Source organism: Xenopus tropicalis, chromosome 1 (genome assembly GCF_000004195.4).
Source record: "Xenopus tropicalis strain Nigerian chromosome 1, UCB_Xtro_10.0, whole genome shotgun sequence".
Taxonomy (NCBI): domain Eukaryota; kingdom Metazoa; phylum Chordata; class Amphibia; order Anura; family Pipidae; genus Xenopus; species Xenopus tropicalis.
Genome location: NC_030677.2, coordinates 148,984,096 through 149,007,154, shown reverse-complemented (window position 1 = coordinate 149,007,154; position 23,059 = coordinate 148,984,096). Strand labels below are relative to the sequence as shown.

The following is a 23,059-nucleotide window of genomic DNA, read 5'->3' as shown; positions in this document are numbered from 1 at the left end:
AGCTTTTTTAATGTATTATTATCTCCATGACAAAGTTGCGCAGCAGATACATTTGTGCCTACATGCATTAGCTCACAACAGTGTTACATACATGTTAGTCATTAAAGCAAAACAAGTGGTTAGTAGCAAGTTGTAATAGTTCAGAACATTAGTAGATAAGAGACTTGTATTATTTTATTTAAGTAAAAGATTCTTTGAAAAAGTTGGTAACTAGTTTTTAACTAATACTTAAAATATATTAAATACTTAAATATAGTCAGTTAAATCTAAAGACTTTTTTCAGATCAATTAACATTGGGAGATTATTTAAAAGTTGTCCAGCTTAACACCATTATTACCATCAGCAACATCCTCCTCAGGGCTGAACAGAAGATACAGAGAGATGTATTTTCAGTAAATCCAGGCTCTTTAATCTTAAGAACTCTCTATTATTAACATTATTATTACATTTATTTATAATGCGCCAACATATTCTGCAGCGCTGTACAATAAGTGGGCCAACAACTGTCAGAAGGGATTTGGGAGTTGTAATTCAGAAACAACTGATTACAGATGCTATGGATAGCATGGCATCCATACTCCAAGGAATAAAAGTAAATGTTTTGGGGTTCTAGAGTTTGAACTTATATGGAATTCTATCTAAAAGTGGATATTATGTGGTGTCAACTATTTATGGTCATTCACGAAGACTCATTATATTAGCACAGAGTGCCCTTTTTTATTTTTTTTTTTTAATTGAAATAATGCCTTGCTAATGCCTTTTTTTTCCAGCTTGCTGGTCAATTCGTCTGGTATGCCAGATGATATTTCCCCAGTTGGATGGGGGCAGCTTTGTGGGGCATACTAGGGGCATGTTCCCCATTGTTTTCAGAACAAGAATGAAAGGAAGCCCTCTAAATAGAGTTACAATCCTCACGGCAGAAACTGTGCCAATCATTTGGTGGGTTTATGAACTTATACAGTTATAAGGGTTATACAGTAGCTAGTGGCATTGCAAGAAGCCTAACTTTATATGAATTATACCCTATTTTTGTGTGTGGATTGATTATATTTACTTTTGTTATCTTCTTACCTTTAGGGGCTGATTTACTAAGACACGAATTCCGACCGAATTGGAAAAATTCCGATTGGAAAACGAACATTTTGTGACTTTTTCGTATTTTTTGCGATTTTTTTCAGCGCCTTTACGACTTTTCGGAAATTATCGCGACTTTTTCGTTACCAATACGATTTGCACGAAAAAACGCGAGTTTTTCGTAGCCATTCCGAAAGTTGCGCTTTTTTCGTAGCGTTAAAACTTGCGCGAAAAGTTGCACTTTTTTCGTAGCGTTAAAACTTAAAAGGCGCAACGTTTTGCGCAAGTTTTAACACTACGAAAAAATCGCAACTTTTTGCGCAAGTTTTAACGCTACTATTTTCCGAAAAAAATCGCAAAATACCGATCATTGCGAAAAAAACGCAATCGGACGCATTCGGCCCGTTCGTGAGTAAGTAAATGGGCCCCTTACAGTCGTTAAAATAATGCCTTAATGTTAAGCCTTTAAGATAGTTTTTTTACTCAATGCATGCATAAAGACTACATTGAAACTTTAAAAATATGTCATATATTTTACACCAACTTTTACATAATTTTTTTGTAGTTGACAAATCTTTATAGATAAGCCCCTAAGAATTCTGCTCAAAAATAAAGTAGTTAAAACATACATATTTAAGTAATTAGCACTGTTGTGTTAGTAAAACTTTCAACATTATAAAAGAGAGATAACACCAATAAGCACAAGACAAAATATTATTGTCACAAATGTAATTGATAACCTCATGTCTATTCCATTTGTTATAATGAATCAATAAAGCAAATGAAATAAAGAGCACTAGGTTAATGTTAATGCAGATAAGAGAAGTTTGAGATGCACATCAGCGATGTTATCTAACTTTGTATTTCCATGCAATTGGGTTTAGAATTATAGGGGTACATCCAAACATAACTGAAAAAAAAGCCTAAAATGGATATAGGGCTTGCAAGCACCATGCTTTCTTTTTTAATGTCCAATTAAAGCTTGTAAATAGTGATGATTAATTTCTTTCTCAGTAAGATATCTTTAATGAGAGTATCCCTTTCTGCCTTCAAGAAAGGATGAATTACTTAAACAGACAATCTCAGTGGTTAGAGGTGGCTTTCTAAAACAAATACTAGAACTAGTACTAGAACAACTAACCCCATTACTAAGGCAGTTATGAAGTTGTGATGGCTTGAGCTGTAGTATGACAAGTTTTTGAATTGTGCTTAAATGTATATTACATTATCTTGTCCAAAAAGCTCCATTCTCTATTAATTTCAACCAAATGTAGTTACTGGGTGAAAACAATGTAAATCTGAACTCAGCTAGTAGGGATATTATAAGATTAAGAAAGGTAAATAGAAATCCAGGTGACATGCTTAGGGTTAAATTAATGTTAGTGTTCAGTACTTTAACCACTTGCCTGCAGTAGATAGTAAAATCCAGTGTGTTGGCTTTCAAGAACCTGACTTCCAACACCATAAATTTTACATTTGTGGGTTGCTCTTTGGTCTATGCCATGCTGCATGTTGCCTTGCAAGATGTAGCACGCAAGATCTAAGAGAATCCAGCAGGTTAGGGGTTAAAGGTACTCCATGGAGCCTTCAGCATGCTTTTGTAGTTAGTAGATATTAGTGATTCGTTATTATTTATTTATCCGTTTGAAAGAACGCTTTCTATAAAGTCTTATGCGTGCATTTGGTGTTAGTATTATTGTCACAGTGGGCCAGTACTATTCAACTCAAATCACAGAGATATCAACAAACACTTTGCATGGCACTGTGTTTGGGACTTCTCTGGCAGCCAAAGATTTAAAGATTATCACGAACGCTGACAACTGATGCTTGTGCATGCACTGAGAATCGAAGCCTAAAGAACATGCAAGATTTTACAGTGGTCAAAAGAAAAACATCAGCTCCACAAAGAGATAGAAAGCGCACTTTAAGAATTAGATATCCATTTCACTAAGGCGAAATACTTTCACAAGACAGTTGAACATCATGGCAAGCTGATCTAATCACTGAATATTTTTAGCAGTCAGAGGAAAGACTTTGTGTACGACTAAAGATAAAATGCTTCAATCAGAATCAGTCTGACCATACTTGAAAACATAAGTGTTAAAGAAGATTATATATTATTATTTATCTCTTACAGAAGTAGTGGCCATTATTGCTAACCATTGCCCATTTTATTGCTGGACACTGGGTTATAGATCACATGAGATCTCCCGTAGGACACAGCGGAAATGTTAGTAACAACCACTGCTACATTGCAACTGTATAGAAAAGGGCAGAGGCTATGTATCAAGCTCTTCGAATACTATATGTCAATTGGACAGTCAAACTCGTATTTAAATGGAGTAAAGATCAGATTTCAATATGAAAAAAAAATTTCATTCCCAGTAAACTTTTGTGCACTTAACTTAAGATATACCTCATGTTGTAATCTTCCTTGTTCAAGCAAAAACATCAATACAAGCTAATTGCAAGCATGTATTCATAGTTATGTTCACATGCTGCCATAAACATTTGTGGCTTTAATATTTGTGTATAATTATCTGCATTATGAATTAATCCATTACAATATGATTAATCTACAATAAAAAGTATACATTTAAAATTCTGAAATATGCAAACTGTTGATTCCTGGAGCTACTTCGCTCATTATTCTGAAATAACTCTCAGTGGGGGTCTAATAAATGATTGCTTCATCAAAAGTGGTCTGTGTAGGATATTAAAAACAGTTAAAAAGACAAGGATGATTGCATGGAAAAGTACTTACAGTGTTTATGATCTGTATTTTTATATGCATCTAAAACATACTTCTTAGGCTTCATGCATTTAAATGCATTTTGCCAGGCATTTAAACTGCATTTGTCCATTTTATACTTTCCTACATTTACAAGCTTTACTTAAAAGTCCATTTAAAGTGCACAAAGTACCTTGGAAATGGTTTCTATAAAACAGGCACAGATACAGTTATGAATATAATAGAAATATGGGGGGTGTGCACAGTAGATAAAATCCATAAGTGATCTGAATATGTTGGCAATAAAAACTTTCATAAATGTATGCTTGATACTTAGCCCCATGAAAACAGAAAACCTCTATAAAGTAATTTTGGCAAGCAGCATTACGGCAACCCAACATTTAGCCTAGCCTGTAGATCCCAAGTCCATTTGTCATTGTGAACAGCATCAGGATTAATTATTTTGGCACATTCCACTATGATTAGTATGTTTAGAAGAGTTAGTGCATGAATTAGTACAAGTGTTAGTAATTCAGCATTGCAGACTCCCCATCTTTTCCTCTGAGTTTTCACACTTCATTGTACCACACCAACAAAACAGAAAGAAAAGAAACAAAACAAGCAGTCCAAGTTAGTTGTTTCGCTGATTACACGTTAGTAGCAAGAAGAGAGTTAAGCAGAGTCAGTAATCAAATGTTTGCTGTTTCTCTGCATGGTTAGTAGAAAGTGGGGTTAGTAGAGCATGCTTTAGTTCCTGGTTAGTTGGTTAGTTATTTGTAAGTGGTGTTAGTTAAATTTAATCAAAGCTGTAGACTCAGTGGTTGTATTTACTGTGTGTCTTCAGTGGTTAGTATGTTAATATACATGCATTTTACCAATAATACGACGCGGATGCACACATAAATTGATTATTTAACACAAGTATATGAACAGCGAAACAAACATTTTTTCCTTAGATCTTCTGTATCCAATCTCATTTTGTAAGGGCTTCTTAGTTCTGTTATGTAAGATTTCTAAGCAACATATAACTAAATAAAAATATCTACTCCATCAGCTTCTCCTCACTAGAAACATTCTTTTAGGCTTTTAGTTATATTTTTTTAAGGGAGGTGAGAGGGGTAATGTACTTGGTCCCATCATCCCTTATTCTCATTTACTGTAAATCTCTTGGCACAGTTTTAGTAAATGTATGAGGGTGATATGATATTAGATGGGTTGTAACCGCAAATAGTACCCCTGCTGGATGTAGGGCTCATTTTAGTTCAGTGCCATAGATCTCTAGATTATTTTGTAACAGTACAATTATAATGGAAACAGATCCAGAGAATGGAAATAGTTTATATGATATTAAGGTTCTACTAAATTACAGCCATGATGAATTTCCCCAGACCCAGGCTGTATTTCATTTTATTGTATTCCACATCTTGGTATTTTTACTGCTGAAGCAAAAGATTGCATGCATAATTAATATAATGTATAGCATTTCTGAAATAAAAACATCTAGGAATCTACATTTTAGGAGCTATGTATTTTGTATGTCAGCTATAAGAAAGACTGCATAGCAGCTTGAGTGGAAATTATGTTTAAGAAATAAGTCATATACAATCCTAATCCTGCCGGTGATTATAGTTTTTGCAGATTAAATAATGATATACTTTAACTAAATGAAGAGTTTATAGTGCAGAAGAGCACAACCCTGATATAACTGCAGCTCCTATTTAAATGTGACCCCTGAGTCTCATTTGCACAGCAGCACCATTGCAAAATCTTTGACAGAGTAGATATCTACAAAATGATGAGTTTAAAGTACAAACCATTGTAGTTGCTCAGTAAACCAATCACATATTTTATCTGACTTGATAGTTCCACTCACAGCATGAGCAGTACTCATTTCTTATACCCTCTTTGAACCGGAAGATAATTACCAGCGTATGGCAATATAAAACAAGTCTCAGTTACTGGCTATAAAAAAAGTGAAACAAATAAACAGTGCTTTTGTGATCTGTCTTCCTGGAGTCTAAATGAGTCTTTAACAGTTTCTCTCACCTGGGCTTAATGCTCTAATTTCCTTCCAGTGCATGCATTTATAGACTCTTGCTGTTAAAGCTTTCCACAAATGTTCAAAAGGTAATTTGCAAGACATGCAAGTGGAGCACAAACACAAGCCATTGAGCGAGCTCTAAAGTGGTCAAGCTGCAGGTTAGATCAAATAGGCCTTTTACCAAAGTGATGTGAGATTCATTCATCAAACAGAACGGGCTAGTTATTTGTAAGTGTAATTGCTATTTTAAGCAGAATCTGTCTTCAACTTGCAGTTCCCGGCACATTGCCCTGCATCAGTTCTGACCACATGTGCCATTAAAATAATTTAACAGTGGTAAACTCTCCTCCAGCCAAGACTCCAGATACCACAGTGCCTTGCATATATCTGTGATCAACAGTTCTGTAAAAAAGGAGATTCACAAAATATACAACGCATTGTGAGAATTGTAGTCTTGGCCAATAAAACTTAAACTAAATTACCAGGAGGGAGCTAGGCCAGTAGGAGGGGTGGTAGTGTGATGGGAGGGAGGTGATGTGGTGATTTATGTAGAATGGTAAAAGCAATAAAAAAAACTGTTGATAAGCCTTTATCTATTTGTAATATAAACATTACAAATTCAAGTCTCTCCTTTATAATGAATATCTATAAATAGCTGTTTTATCACTCTTAAAGGGAATGATTGGGTTGTATAGTTGAGTAATAGAGTAAATGAAGACCAAAATAATAAACAAATAAACAAGAGCATATTACATTGTAAAATCAATTAGCTTAATTGTCTCTTAAGCATAAAAGTTGTGCAATAAGCCTATTTCAGAATCAAATATGCATTCTGACTTTTGGCTGCTAATTATCCCCACAAAGTAAATTGCCTTTTGCTAGATAATCTGCTCAAACACAACATCTGCAGATCATTTTCAGCCTAACAGCAGATCAAATTATCAGAACCTTCCTGCCTACTACAGAATTGTGAGCATTGATGCTTTTTCCTTTTAAATGTATCATATTCTAAAGTCTGATGTTAAACATAAAGTCATTATTTGAGAACTGTAAATTGTTAGGGCGGTAATTGGAGTACATAACATGTTACAGTATGTCATGGCTTGCATGCTTATAGCCACATTAGAGAACACTGCAATCCCTTGAATGCTGCTCCATGCATATGGATCTATTTGTATCTCCATGCAATCTCTTAACATTTTCTTTTTGCTCCACCTTGCTCTGTTTATAGATTATTTAAAACAATATGCCCTAAATATGTTAATAAGCATTGTTTACTGGAACAATGCGGATACAACTTCCTCATAAAGCTCATTATCCATTGGAATATGAGTGCATCAGGGTTCACAGTGGTTCCTCCTATTAACTATGTTAACCTTTTAAAGGCAAATAAGTACCAAAACTTATAAAAATATATACCATTTTTTTCTGTTACAAGGATTTAACTGCAGAATTGTATTTGATAACTAAGTAAATGCCTGGAATTTTGTGACCACTATATTTTTTTATGAAAATCAACTTTTCTAGAATTCTAATTTGCATTTCTTAAGCAAACGATGAAACTGATATTGAATTTACATAGACCTAGCAAATTAACTGGCGATAACAAACAGATAATAACTTGAGTAGGCTGTCATCAGGCCCCTGATTCTAAGGGTTGCCTTTGTTTTAGTATTGGCTGAATTATTACAATCTCTTATTTTCACACGTGTTGACCTGAAATAGATATTAGTCATTTGAAATCACATTTAAAAGCATGTATCTGTATAGGTTTTTAAAAAGAAAATACATCTCTCGAGAGCAAGTTGTGAGGGATGCATTGTAGACACAAAGTAACAGAATCTGATGTCTTTTGCATGTAGATACTCATTGATTTGAGATGGTAGTCCAGGGAAACCTCTTCCCTGAAAAGAATTGAAATAAATACACCATCAAAAGCTATTCAGTAGTGCATGCAGTATCATGTACAAGTAATTTAATGCTGCTTTTCCCTAATTGCATTTCGCCCTAACTCCCTTCTCAAATTCAAGTTGATTGGCAAAGTAGGTGGCAGATCATCGTCATAAATTATACACACTTGGGTCCTCGAGACTTAAAGGATGATATTGATTAACGCTTGTTGACATTCACACAGAAGCAAGAATAATTGGTTCAGCAGATTATTGTACATTTGGTTCATTTTCCTGACACAATGAAGGTGTGACTTATGCTTGCAAGTTTAAATTTAGCTTTTCTTCCTGATGAAATGACACCTCCACAATTATCATAATATATGCTCTGTGGTGTAATTTAAAACTGAAAAGCATGTGATTGTTAGCTGATTAGTAAAATGAAGTGACTTGTTTAAATGCTTGGTTTAACTTATCAAGATGCATTTTAGCAGCAATATTTAAGAAGACAATTTTCCTTTCTATTTATGTCCCTTTTCACTTATTATATAATTTATATTAAATGCCCTTTAGTAAAATCCTGATCAAAATATTTCTAAGTAGGCAGCATTATACATCTTTAAATGACACTCTTCACTTTTAACAAAACAAAGTATTGTTATAATATGCATTCATTCTGATAACAGAGCTAATAATTAAATCATTTGTTTTTTCACACCCATCAACAAGATCAAGTTCTGATCCTCTTGCTAGTGGGAGAGCCTAGTGGCCACCTTATATACCCACCAGAGTGGGAGCCAGTGGAAATAAAGAAAGCATGTCTATACAAGATGATGCAGTGGGTTGCCTATTGCAAACCGACATATCTACTATTCCCCCATTGGCACCTGCTCCAATCAGTAGAGACCATAGCCACCTGCTGCCTGCTAGCAAGGCAACCAGAACATGATTTTGTTGATGCCAGTGCAAAAAGGAAGCTATTTTAAGCATAGAAGAGAGCACACCTTTATAGCTGGACATATATGTTTCTGTATTATTGATTAGAGATTGATGCTAGATCTGCTGCTAGATAAGAAAATATTATTTTTAATATGCATTGGGCCATCATTTAACATTCAACAGGGATCCTTGGTGCAGGTTGCTATACTACCTTCAAAAATCAACAGAATCAGTTGCTATGGGTTACTACTGTAGATGTAAGTAAATTTTATTACATCCGCCCTAATAGCTCCATTGAGGCAAGAAACATTGTGAATGATGTACAATAACTTTAAAGCTCTGCAGAATATGCCTGCACGATATAAACAAAGAATGATCTTGGATGAATGTTTCCTGATCTTTGTTCAGTTTAAAGTGCACACTCCCAGTCTGAATTATAGAGTGGGATCAGCACAACTGCCCCAAATATTAACTGTTATATATTATATTGCCATTAATTTACAGTATTGTTAAAATAGGATTATGTGCATCCTTCTACAATAATCTTCAGGGAAGCAGGCTATACTCTATTAGCAGGTTTACTCCTCCCTTCTCTTTTTATTCTGAAGCCTTTTGAGAATATGTTTCCAATGCAGTAGAATAAGATGTATTAAAAAAGTAATACAAAAAAACATAAAACATATATTTCCTCATACCAGAGCACAGTTGTGACAGCTGGAAGATGACAGGTTTGCAAAGTCTGGAAACAGAAAAATCTTTTATCTCTGCAAAAAGAAAGAAAGAGGTTTATGTGAGATGATTCTTATATCTATGTTTTTTATCTTTGTTCATTATGTTTCGGTTATCGCACACATTCAAACTGAAATGGGTGGCTATTTAATCTAAGAGCATGGAAGAATTCAGAATGAGTGCTTAGAAAAGTAGATTGTACGTTATGTTAAATAAACTGTCCCTGTTTACTTAGATATTGAACTTGTAAATTCCATACATGGGCTGGCTGTAGAAGACTCTCTAAAATTGGCGTAATTTTTTTATGCGTTTTTTCTTCCAGCGGAACTTCCGTAAAACAACGGCGTAAAATCTGGCATTCGGACGGCGATCTTCACTGTTTTTTCAGCGAATTTGTTTTACACAGTTTAATAAATATGACCCTAGGTGAGATGTGTGTGCGAATATTTTACCCTTATATTAGACTAATCAAAATAGTTCAAACTGAATTTATAATTATTCTCCACCTGATTTGTTTTAGCCCCTACTGTAAGGACAATGACACACATGGCATTTTGTCACCTGTGATTGGCCATGGTGATGAAAATTCCTTGTCATAGTGGGTGCTGAGAATAGCTGTATAGAAAACCCTCAAATCACATAATCAAGAGAAAATACATACTAAGGTATTTGATTTGAGTGTTTTACCTACAGCAATGGTTTCAAATGTATTTGCTTCACATTTATTGTCAATGCTATTGCATGTACAAGCCAAATGATCTCTCTAAAGAAAAAAAAACTAAATAGAGACATAGAGGACAGGTTTTAACCATTATTTGATATGAAGATCTCTTTTATACTGTTCTATGCATATATTTCAGGATTAATGTTTATTACGTGTAGGACTACATTGGCGGATTTAATCTGGTGGATCTTTTGGAATAATGTGATAATCACTTGTGCTCACCTTGCAGCCAATGATTCCTAAGAACATCATCTTTTCTGGTGTAGTTTTATCACTCTAAGTTGTATAACTGATTCAGGTCACATAAGAGAAGCTGGAAGAGGAAAAAACACAAAGCAACCAACGCAGCAAAAAACGAAATGCATGCAGCTGCTTCTAGTTATTGAAGGCAGTGTCCTGAAATGGTTTCAGTATGATGTTCTGCCCACTAGGCAGATAATCCCATATGTGGAGGGGAGTGGTTATGATATGTTTGTTAATATATACATCTAATTTGTTACTTTAAAACGTGCATTATGGGTAATATAGTTCCTTATCGAAAAAAGAAATTTCGGTTTGTATCTGTTTGATTAAAAAGTAATATCACTTGAGAAAAGATCTTCATTTTGAAGAGTTTCATAATTTTTTTTCACACAAGATGTCCTTTATGAAAATTATTATTTAATTTTACATTACTTTGGTTTTCAATGACAATTGATTAAATATGCCTCTAATATGCAGGCTAATTAATATCTGCCTTGCTTTTACTGTGCCAATACGTGGATTTAGTCTCTATTTTAATTTCTTGTTACTAATCTTTAAGGATGTCTCCATATCAAAACTGCAGTTTAGTGACATATTTATAACATTTTATGGGATCCCAGGTAAGTTGTAAAGATACTTGTAGAATTGCTCATTACAAGAGAAGGGCTATGACCAAAGTTGCCCTTGGGAAGCTACAGTGTGACATGTATATGTCAAAGCAAGACATAAATGCCTGCACTGAATAATAGAAACAATGCTGGATGCACACCTACTGTCTTCTCTGAAGGTTGTGTATGGAAAAATGCCAGGACCTTCTTGCAGCTCTGTATATGCAATCTTACCAGTGCTTGGAGTTCATTGTCAATGCTTTTGCACTGAAAAATAAAATTTGCTTTTTGCATCACTATCCAAGCTAATTTACTCAAAACCATTAATCCAAATGAACATGAATTTTGCAGAATATATTTATGTAAACTAAAAATAAATAGCTGAGATACCAAAGTGCAAATATAACAGTTTTTAAAATGTGCTTCTTACCATCTTGTTGGAGGCCTCATTATCTTCATCTTAAATACATAAAAATATACACTACTTTCAGTATCACAATTATGTATTTTACTTTCCATTTAAATATACCTTTAAACTCTCCATTGAATAAAATCATTTTTCTACAACTTCAAACAACAATTTTATCACAGTACCTTGTACTTGATTTCCATGGTTACAACTGAAGATAAAAGCAAATTTTCTGCCAAGTCTTTGTTTACTTGACTTACAAGAAAGCAGTTTAAAATTTGTTTACAAAATTTTAGGCATTGAAGTTTTCCCTATAAAGGTCTTAAGCAATATTTGTCAAGCTAAGTAACTTAATGGAGAAAAAAAATCACTCTCTCTGCAAATATAGTACACAACAGAGTGCTTTAATGAGTTATGATTTGAAAATTATTTTTAAAAGTCAAATCCCACCCCATACCTTCTGAAACTCCTACTTTCAAAATATTCTGCAGCTTTAAAAAAAAAAATCCCAAATGTTGTTACTACATATGGGGTCAACATGCTAAAACAAAACAACTAAATAGTTTACTAAAAATGAATATCCAAGTATACAAGTCCTCATTTCAACACCCCTTCCAAAATGCAATGATAAACTCAATAAATAGGCCCTCCAGTCTGACATACATTTCATTGTTTTTGGTGTGACCAGGGCCATTTTAATAAATGGACGGACAAAAGGGGCATTAGCCTAGGACCCACTAGCACACATTTCATCTGGAATATTTTTGGACAGAAGTATTGAATTTAATCAATAAGAAGAGTTCTGCATGGGTTATTTTATTTTTTTTTGTTGCCTTTTTTTCTTGTGTAATCGCTATTTTGTAATTTTTCTGCTTTCAGGGCTGTTGGTCCAGGGCAGCACTCCTGGGGGGTCATGTCTACTTTAGTCCATTTCTTTACTGTTAGCCTTACTATATTGAACATCATGCTCTTGAGGGTTATTCTATCACAAATATCTTGGGGAAATGTGGGCTCATCAATAAAATTTTGCCCAGGTCCTGCTGGTACCTTAATGTGTCCCTAGGTATAACCCACCTTATGTTCATCCATCATAGAAGAGTATTGACATGATGATGTTTAAAAGCTTGCTGAAATACCGGTCTTCATGGTGCATCATATTCAATTCAAATCTATAAATGAAGATGGTATCTGGTTAAAAACAAAATCACCCACTTCAACATATATATACAGTAGAACAATGTATTTGTCATAAAAAATATCAGAGGTTAAAGATATACAGCCTTTCTAAGGGGGTTATTTATCAACATTTGTATTTTTCTCCACAATTCAAATTATTTTGCACATAAAATATAGAATTTTGATTATGGTCTACAACAAGAATATTCAATAATTATTAAGTAAAAAGAAAACCAGAAAAACTTAAATGTAAGTAAAATACAAAGTCAAGGGGGCACATTTACTAACCCACGAACGGGCCGAATGCGTCCGATTGCGTTTTTTTTCGTAATGATCGGTAATTTTGCGATTTTTTTCGGCGTCTTTACGTTTTTTGCGTAAAAACGCGAGTTTTTCGGCGTCTTTACGATTTTTGCGTAAAAACGCGAGTTTTTCGGCGTCTTTACGAAAGTTGCGCAAAGTCGGGATTTTTTCGTAGCGTTAAAACTTGTGCGAAACGTCGCGCCTTTTAAGTTTTAACGCTACGAAAAAGGCGCGACTTTGCGCGCAAGTGTTAACGCTACGAAAAAATCGCGACTTTGCGCAACTTTCGTTAAGACGCCGAAAAACTCGCGTTTTTACGCAAAAATCGTAAAGACGCCGAAAAACTCGCGTTTTTACGCAAAAATCATAAAGACGCCGAAAAAATAGCAAAAAATACGAAAAAGTCGCAAAATGTTCGTTTCCAATCGGAATTTTTCCAATTCGGATTCGAAATCGTGTCTTAGTAAATCAGCCCCAAGGTATCCAGTTTTTTTTCCATGGTTTTATTAAGTCAAGTTTTTTAGTTTAATTTTTCAATAAATATACTATAAAAAAAAACAGATTTATTTGTATTAGAATAAAATACAAAAAGTACACAAATACGAATTGTGATAAATAGGCCTCTAAGAGTAGATTTTAGTAATATATCTGGTGCACGAAATGCTTGCAGCACTCTATTAATTTCAATGGAGGAAATGCTTCAGCCTCACCTATTTCAAAGGATTCAGGGAGCAAAGTACAAAAAATGGACCCAAAGTTTGCTGAGGTTTTTGGGTTTATTTATCTTGCGACGACATATTTTCAAGCAATATATTACGCAGCGCACAGCATATTACACAGCACGTTGCTTGAAAATATGTAGTCGCAAGATAAATAACGCCAAGAATTCTTAATTATGACAAGTGTCCTTTTAGTGAATCGAGCGAAAAATAAGAAGTGATAAGATTTTTAACGCATGCTATAAATAGCACTCCTTATTTCGGACTTTAGTGAATCGGGCCCATTGATTTTAATGAAGGTATACACTAAATTGTTACAACTGAGATATAATAGTTGCCTTCCAAAGCTGGGACTTAGTGGAAGCGACAAATCAAAGACAGCAACAGCTATATAATGTGTATGGGATCCATTATCCAGAAACCCATTATTCAAAAAGCTCTGAAATACAAAAACCCCATGTCTCATTAGACTCCATTTTAAGCAAATAATTCTGATTTTTCAAATGTGATTTCCTTTTTCTCTGTAATAATAAAACAGTACATTGTAACTAATTCCAACTAAGCTCTAGTTAATACTTATTGGAGGCAAAACAATTCTATTGGGTTTATTTAATGCTTAAATTATTTTTAGGAGATTTAAGGTATGGAGATCCACATTATAGAATAATCTGTTATTTAATCTGTTATATATTATTATATATTATTATATATTATTATTATTATTTTATACATTAATTATACATTTGCAATTATTTTAAAGTTATTTGTAGATGCCATTGCCCCTCTCTAGCCAAGACTTCAGTTCTCTCCTACCTTGCATGCATTTGTGATTCTCCTGCTTCACAAGTCTGTTAATCAAAAAACATGCTAAGTATTGTAAATATTGATGTTGTGGCTAGGATGGAACTTGTTTTATGTGGATTGATTGACAAGTCAATTACAGAGAATTGGAAGATTGTTTTTTTTCACTGGACCCTAAGCTAGAAGATTAAGGGTGTCCTCTACATTGTTATGAATAAGGCAAATTATGTTTGAGATTTCAAGGTAATATAAGGATCCTGCTGAGAAATATAACGTCTTCTCAAAAGGCTTTATTATTATGTATGGTTAACAATTACAGTTACAACCTGGTCATTATAACATATGTCAATACTATCTATTTTATCCATGTTTTATCTATTTTATTTGTCTTTCTATATCATATAAGTAAGAACACCTGTATATGAAAACACGCCTTGAGGTGAACATAAACATTGAGGGTTATTGATCATGTCCCAAGTTTAAATGTGAGAGTGAGTTATGATTTCTGAATAGCTGGATATAAATTTTTGAGAATCTAAAAGCAAAGGCACTAAATGCATCCCTAGTAGTGATGAGCAAATCTGTCCTGTTTCACTTAGGCAAAACATTTGTAAACAAGGAAAAATCCAGTAAAGGTGTTTGTCATGCAAATTTTTTGTCGCCCGCGTCTTTTTTGTTGCACGTTTTTTTGTTTTTGCCACGACCGCGCCCAATTTGACGCGACTAGCCACAAGCCAGTCTCGAGTAGTACATATATGGAAAATTGTATTAAAGGAATATATTTTACAAGTTGTTCAAGGCCTGCATCTATTACAAGACAAACACTTCTGCTTTGTAGGTGTCCTGTGTTTGTTGGGTCATTTCACTGTAAGGGAAATTTCTAATGACCTTTATTTTAATAACAAAGACATTTTACATCCAAAACTGTTTCTAATTCAATTAATTTTAATCACATTTTCTTTGAAGATCCCACTTAAAATGACTACTGATAATATTTATCTGTAATCAAAACCCTTAGAACATAAATGATGGGAGTATGCATATTACTAGCGAATGTTAACAGATTTACATTAGCTGCTCTAAGCACAACGTAAAGAAATAAATTAGACAACTGATACAGTGGCTTATCTAATACAGTACTACCTGCAGGGAGCAATCCACCATGTGTTTTGAACTTTGCATCCTGCAGGTAGAATTGCTGCAGACCTCCAAAACAGAGCACAGAGACCTACATTAGCCACATGAGGGAAGGCATGCTTTTGCAACCCCCTAATGCTCTTGCCTTGCATCTTAGATTTCAGTATTTGGCTTCTTGTCAGAATTTTGTAAAAAAAAAATGGATTTTTTAGTGTACAAACCAAGTTGCCTGCTGGGGAACTCTGGCACCCATTTTCTATGCACTAGTAAAGAAACTATTACTAAAGTAACATAGTGCATATTACAGATTAGTCAGGATAATCAAGCCATATACTACAAAAAAGGTACTTTGCATCTCATGGTTTTATCTGAAACAGGTACAGCCATCTTAAGGGTAATGCCATAATAGGCATTCTGTCCCTGCACGTGTTTTCTTTTATCTAACTCTATGCTTATAGTATATACAGGCAAATGTCACTTAGAAAAAGCAATGTCATTTGGAAAATGCAGACATCAACATTATCACTTGCATGTGCAATAAGCAGAGTAATTTCACAGAGACATTTTGTGGAGTTTTGTTGTCTGAACTACTACATAGACATAGTAGTACCAAAGTAGTATTAAAATTAATTTTGTGAACATTCTAGATAATTGACATTATTTCCAATTCTGTTTAAAATAGCATATTTATTTAAATCTATTTCATATCTAAAGTTAGTCTTTAGTTCTTATTTTATTTATTATTTTGAAACTATTACTCTTTTAACATATTGTTTTAATCTTCATTCATAAAAAAAAATTGTAACTAAAAAGAAATTTTTTTGGGTTACATCCCACGATAACATTTGAAAAATACTGACATATTGAGATAGCTTGATGATATAAGAATACGAGAATTTGTATATACAATTAAAAAATATCTGAGATGGCACTTGACCTTGGCTAATGAGCTTTCTCCTCCTGCCCTTATCTCATTATGGAGTACTGTGTCAGTATTCAATGATATAGATGTAATGCAGTTGATGAGCCAAGTTTGGAACAGCTCATGTGCTTCATGATGCTGATTTTATTGGTTGATGTGAATGCTAGGTGGCAACTGCTTTTCACTGTAAATAAATGATCCATGGTTTGCTGCACTTTAGTGGAACCTGTATAGTAGCCTTCATTTTTATCCTCAAATTAATCTTGTTTTCTGTCTCCTACTTGCTACAAATAGAGCACAGGTCATTTTTGCACCTGGCATACATAAAACAGCATTTTTCTCTGGCTGACTGAAGAGCCTGGTCTACTTGTTTCTCGAAGGTTTTGAAAATATTGCAGAAACCTATTATCGCACCAATAACTTACATAGCCTATACCATACAGAAATATATCAAAACAAATGTCAGAATCATTAACTATAACTGGTACGCAAAGGTGTTCTGGTGAATTGTTCAACTAACTTTCCCATAATGCTTTGCCATTTAGAATTTCATAGGTTTGGCATCTGCTAGAGAGATACTGACTAAACTTGTAATGTGATATACATTTGGATTTAATACAAAACATAATAAAGGCCATATTTACAACCTGGGAGGACGTAAGTCATACAAAGGCACAAGGGTATATTTGGAGCAATAAATCAATGCAGAGTAGTCATTAGACCTTTAAAGTTTATCAATGCACCTTTCTTGCTGCCCTTCCAGCAGTCCTCACTAGAAGCCACAGAACTGAACAACACCAGAATGAGTTTGGTAAAAACCTGCTTTATTCGCAAAAAATGGCACATTAAAGTGCAATGTACACTTCTTTATGAATAAAGGTGGTTTTAATTAAAATTCAGTTCTGTGTCTTCTTGAGGAATAAACCAGCCTTGTGATACACATACATCACTAGATTATATATGTCAAAACTTAGTCGCATGTGTAACATGACTCACTAAAACTTGTGTATTATATAGAGTATAATGCACTTGCTATTGAAGAAGTCTCCAAAGAGTTCCATGACCATATAATAACACAAGGCAGACATAAAATGCTTTTAGAAGCAAAAGCCAGAAGATCGGATATAAGATTAAGATTTTTTTATGAGAAGACAAATGAGGGCAGAGTACGGGTCTATGAGAATAGGACAGATGAAAAATGTAGACTAAGATACTAGAGAACTTCCATTTTTGTTTTCAAGGACCAATGAAAACTTTACAAAATAGTAAACAATGTATCTTTAATATTTGCCCATATTTCTCTCTTCTCATCATTTGTTCTTCAAGCTGTTTTCAAATCTGCCTTCTTTACCTTTTCAGTTATCAGTTGTATTTATGCATGTAAACTGTATGTTCCATGTATACACCCATCTACTCTAAGGGCTGTGGATTATGTTGGTTCTTTAAAGCACAGTATAAGATAACCCAAAGTAGAAAACAATTCAAAGCAAAAAATCATATACCAGTTAAAATGCCAAAGTATTCTAAACTCATATAAACGAAACAATTCCTCTGGTGCCTCAATATATACTTTAAACAGCTTATTAAATCTAAAACTCATCCAAAAATTGCCCCCTGATGCCTCTCAATGACATGGCTGAGAATCACCATTGCTGGCACTGTCAGGCATTTCTCATTTTAGTCTGTGGGAGGCAGCATGGAGAAATTTTAGGTGTTTCTCGGGTGAAGAGCACTCAGCATTCCATCCACAAGCAATTTTTTGGTTTCTGCAAGCAGGTGCATTTTTTTTAATTATTTAAAAAAATTCAGAAAAAAAGCAAATTGCAAGATTGTGACCTTCAAATGAGTAATGGAGAGGCCTTCTGTAAATAGGGAAGAACAAATTAAAAGGACAAACTGAAAAATAAAAGGCTTAGTTATTGTTGTCGTCTATATTACATTTTAATATAGTTTTTGAGATGAAAATAGCAACTGAAATAAGGTATCAGTTCACAAAAAAAATTTGCATTTTCTAAGTGCAAAGGAAGTTCGCTTTGGATGAAAAGTTAGTTATTTACTCATGGCCTGGAATTTTATTAAAAATTGTTAATATGGCACAAAGTCAGAAGCTGCATATCTTTCCCCCTGATTTCCATTTTAAAAATATATAAGAAGAAACATTGAATGGAAAATAGATTCTTTGTTATGGTGAGAAAAACATTGAATCAGCAGCACAAGTAATGCTACACAACATTAGAAATAAGACACCTGAGCTAGTGGTTCCATAGGGAGATGGAATACATCCTGCACTATGATATGAATTTCCAGGCCTAATTTAAATGGCAATACAAAAGTAGCTTTATCTAAATTAAGATGCATCAATGAACAGATCTCCTGCTCCTTGTATTTAATTGGACTGAATACAATTGCAAATATAAACCAGCACATATATAAAAATAGCATAGCTGTTTTACATTCAACACAGAATTATCTTTATGATACCAAAAAATTCTATAACTAAAGACCATTTGTGTATTCTTATATTAGCATTATTAAAGATTTCTACCCCTAGGCATATTAGAAGACCAATTAAAACCCATGCTGACCTTAAAAGGACTACAGTATAATTAACAAACACAGTTGGAGCATTCATTTCTGTCTCAGATATGAATGTCAGCTGAAACTAGGATGTGGGTGTTTGAGATGAAAATAAATCACAATTGATTTGTAGCTTTAACTAAATCACCTCTATCCAAGAGGAAAACCATTCGCTAGTTTATAGAGTGTAATGCAAATGCTTTATATGGCTTTTCCAAGGTGTTGAGGCAGTGAAATACAATTTTGCATAGTGCTGGTTTTATGCAGCTGTCAAATATCTAGAGCAGATAGCTCTGCAAATCTTTTCCCATGAGATTGTGGGACAATTAGATTCACATTTGTGCCAAATCAGAATGGAATAGGTGAATAAGTCAAAGAAAAACTGTAATGAAATAAAAACATTGCAACCTAAAATTTTAACCCTTTTCTGGCAAAAGTGCTCACAAGAAATGATACCCCAATAAGAGGTTAAACATGTTGCCCATAAGAGCATGTACTGTACAGTGCACAGGTCACCCATGTGTTCCTCAGTGTAGTTTCAGAGAATTAGGCATGCTTTTATCTGCCTATCAATCATGAATTATATAGGTCACTGCGTATAGTAACATTTCATTATGGGTAATTACAAATCACTTATGTCCTAATGCAGATCTGCCCTATGCAGAAATGCCTTATTTTTCAAGGCAAAATGCACAAGTGAGTTGAAAGTGAAAGGTCATCAATAATGTAAGGAGTAAAATCTAAAATACAACAGAGAAAAACATGCAGTTCCACATCTGGACCTTAGCAATGCATTCAAAGCAAGATCATAGTTAGATGGCAAGATAGAGGTTATCTGGCCTCCATTAGTAATGAGTACAGACACGGGATCTGTTATCCAGAAGACCCTTATATAAAAAGCTCTGAAATACAGCAATGCAATTTGTAATTATTGTCTTATTAAACAAACAGTGCTTGATTGTTTCCATGGAACAGTCATGGCCTCTGTCATCTGGAATGCTTGGGACCTGGAGTCCCAAGCAACCGTACTTTAGGTCTACTAAAAATCATTTAAACATTAAATAAACCCAATGGGATCGGTTTGCCGCCAATATGGATTCATGCAGCTTAATTACTATCAAGTAAAAGGTACTGCTTTATTAATGCAGAAAAATATGATACACTTTTCTTATAACTTATTTGCTTAAAATGGACTCTACGGGAGATGTGTGGTAATTCAGATCTTTCTGGATAATGGTTTTTTTAAATAAGAGATTTCATACCTGCAGTAGTAAAACAGCACATTTAACTTGATGTTGACTTGATATAAGCTGGAATAAATTCATACAAATGGCTCAAAAATCTTTGGTTTCTTTAATTTTAAATGCTTTATTATTGGCCATAACGCATGGTGCGACATATTGTGGAAATACTCCTTATCTGGAAAACTCCAGGTCCAGGTCTAGATAAAAGGTAACCATACATGCACCTGTAAATAGTTCTTACATTTATATATATATAAGGTTATGCTAGATAAATGAACATATATATATATATGTGTGTGTGTATGTGTATGTATATTTCAAGTCTCTATAATATTTATAAAACATTATCTTTATAAAATCTAATGCAGTTCTGAATGCTAAACCATTGCCCCTATCCAGTGTAATACGATCTCATTCAATTTTGTGTGTACTGCTCAGTGTATTGCTCTTAGCTATTGCCTTTATCCCTGCTTGTAAGAGAAAATGGTGGTGTACGGTTACACACAACAAAAAAATACTTAGAGATAATGAGTTTCTCTGCATTAACCACTTGGCTGCTGTTAGAAGGGTCTTTTAACAGAAACAGAGGAGAATCTTTAAAAAAGGGTCATATTTACCTGCCCATCTTTATGTGATAAAACTGGAGAAGCCAAGGTAAATCCTGTAAGAGAGGGGAAAAAAATCCCTACTAATGAAATGGGTTATTTCTGGCAACATAAACATTTTTTATCCAATAAAATACATATAACTATATGGCGTGCCTCTATGAATATCTTTTCTATTCTCTTGCTTTTTATTTAACAAAACAATTCTGTATACAATGTATTCTGGTAAGTAGAGCAGTATCATAACATAGAGATGTGTATTACATTATGACTAGATGCACAGAAAAGATAATGTTGAGAGATCAAATGTATGAATGGACATTAGAATAGAGGTGTAGATAACATTGACTGAATGCGTACTATACACATAAAGCAAAAGCCTTTATTTTTTCTCTCTTTGTAAAGGGAAATGTAAATGATCTCTGTACTCAGCATTCAGTGCCAAGCCAGATGTATCTGGTCATGTTTAACCTTATTTTGCTAAAGAATCTTGTGACATGTGAAGTCTTTGATGGCATTAATATAATGTAATATGTATCAGTATTAAAACCAGAATTGTGTACTGAAAGGCTATACCCCCCAAAAAGACATTTTACAATGCACACTATTACTGGGAGTATGTACTCTCAATGTAAATTATCATATCATATGTATTTTATTATTCAGGTGCAAGGAACAAGGTGAATAATATCTTTAAAACCACTGATAAATGCTTTCTATAATTTAGGCTTAAAATAGAATAGGCGGGTGGGGAGTGACTTTCCAAGAGAGTATCTAATCAACTCAGGATAAAAATCCAGAACAAATCTATACCAGTCATAAAACACTAATAAAACTTATCATATACTGTATATCTGCTGTCCCATCATGCAGCATATATGCCAGATAGGAGATGGCAATATAAATCAAAATAAAGCATTTTTAAGATGAGATAAGCATAGGGAAATATTAAGCAAAGGTTACCTGATTTTTGGCAAGTCTTGACACATTAGAAGAAGAGGCAACCACCAAGCGTATATTCTCTGGTCAAATACCCAGCTGCTTCCTTTGTGCTGAAGCTTCGCTCTCAAGGAAAAAAAAAACAGACGAGAGATTTTGTCTGTCAATCTCCTCCCACTTTTCAGTAAACGGATCTCCATATAAGCACTGCCCATACAGAAAGGAGAACGGATGGGGGGGTGCGTGAAGAAATCTGCTGCAGATACTATTAAATTTTAATGCTAGAATATATCCAAGTCACCTTCGCAAGAGGCGATCTATAAAATCGTTTGTACTTAGCAAATAGTAGCTAGCCTATTTTACTCAAGCTTGAGCTAGCTTCAGCTTTGCGGCGATGGCGTGTGCCGAACAAAATGCTCTGCTTCCCAGAGATGTACTTGCAGGTCATTGCCTGACAATCCAGAGTAATTAGTGTCTACGTGAATAAAGGGGGACCACTGAAAGGCTCTGAATAATCAACCCATCTGTACTTTGTTGAATGGGCTGTGTCGAAAACCAGCTGCTTGCTTATTCAACAAAGAATGTGTGTCTATTATTCACCTTCTGCTGGAGCCTAGAGTTAAGTGCCATCTGTGCTTCCATAGCAACATGGCTTGTACATGGTAGCAATACTAGGGATGTGGTTTTCTTTTAAAAAAAAAATTTTTTTAAATAAAAGCTATTAGGCTTTTTTTCAAACCCATCTGTCCTTAACTTTTCATTAACAACCATTACAGGTTCAGTAAGCTGCAAAAGTCAGTCATGCATCACTCATTAACAGTACACACATTTCAACAGCTAGGGGAGATGCAAGTCCCTGATGTGCAGAGTCCTCCAGCTGTTAAGGACGCACTTGGGGAATGCTGGGAGTTGTAGTTTTCTGGCCTAACGCAAAGATTTTTTTTTTTTTGTGAAAGCAGCCATAAGCAATAGACTTGCAAAAAACTGCAAAAGGAGGAAAGTGCCAGAAATGCAGACATTTTCGTTTAAAATTATAATTTACTGTATTAAATGAAGATGTATTTCTATGGAAAATCGAATTTTAAAAAATATGATTTAAATATACACCAGCAGTAGTAACAAAAAAAATACTGTAACATCTTTTCTGATTTTATATTATTGTGAAGAATAAAAGGCATTCTGTCACAATGAAAAAAAATGCCAAGGTGAACCCAACCTAAAGCTCTATTCACAAAGCACTACTGAGCA

At 34.2% G+C, this 23,059-nt stretch overlaps 1 long non-coding RNA gene across 2 annotated transcripts; it reads right to left on the bottom strand.

The window, feature by feature from the left end:
* Positions 1-1,584: 1,584 nt before the first annotated feature.
* On the bottom strand, positions 1,585-22,234 carry LOC100497306. Of its 2 annotated transcripts, none has more exons than XR_004219874.1 (7): positions 21,836-22,234; positions 20,885-20,928; positions 12,463-12,557; positions 11,410-11,879; positions 10,351-11,246; positions 9,371-9,439; positions 1,585-7,751 (listed from the first exon to the last, which is right to left on the bottom strand). It is a non-coding gene; the product is annotated as an uncharacterized LOC100497306 (long non-coding RNA). The 2 variants fall into 2 exon arrangements; XR_208187.4 differs by having other exon boundaries at positions 11,410-11,438; positions 21,836-22,223.
* Positions 22,235-23,059: the final 825 nt, after the last annotated feature.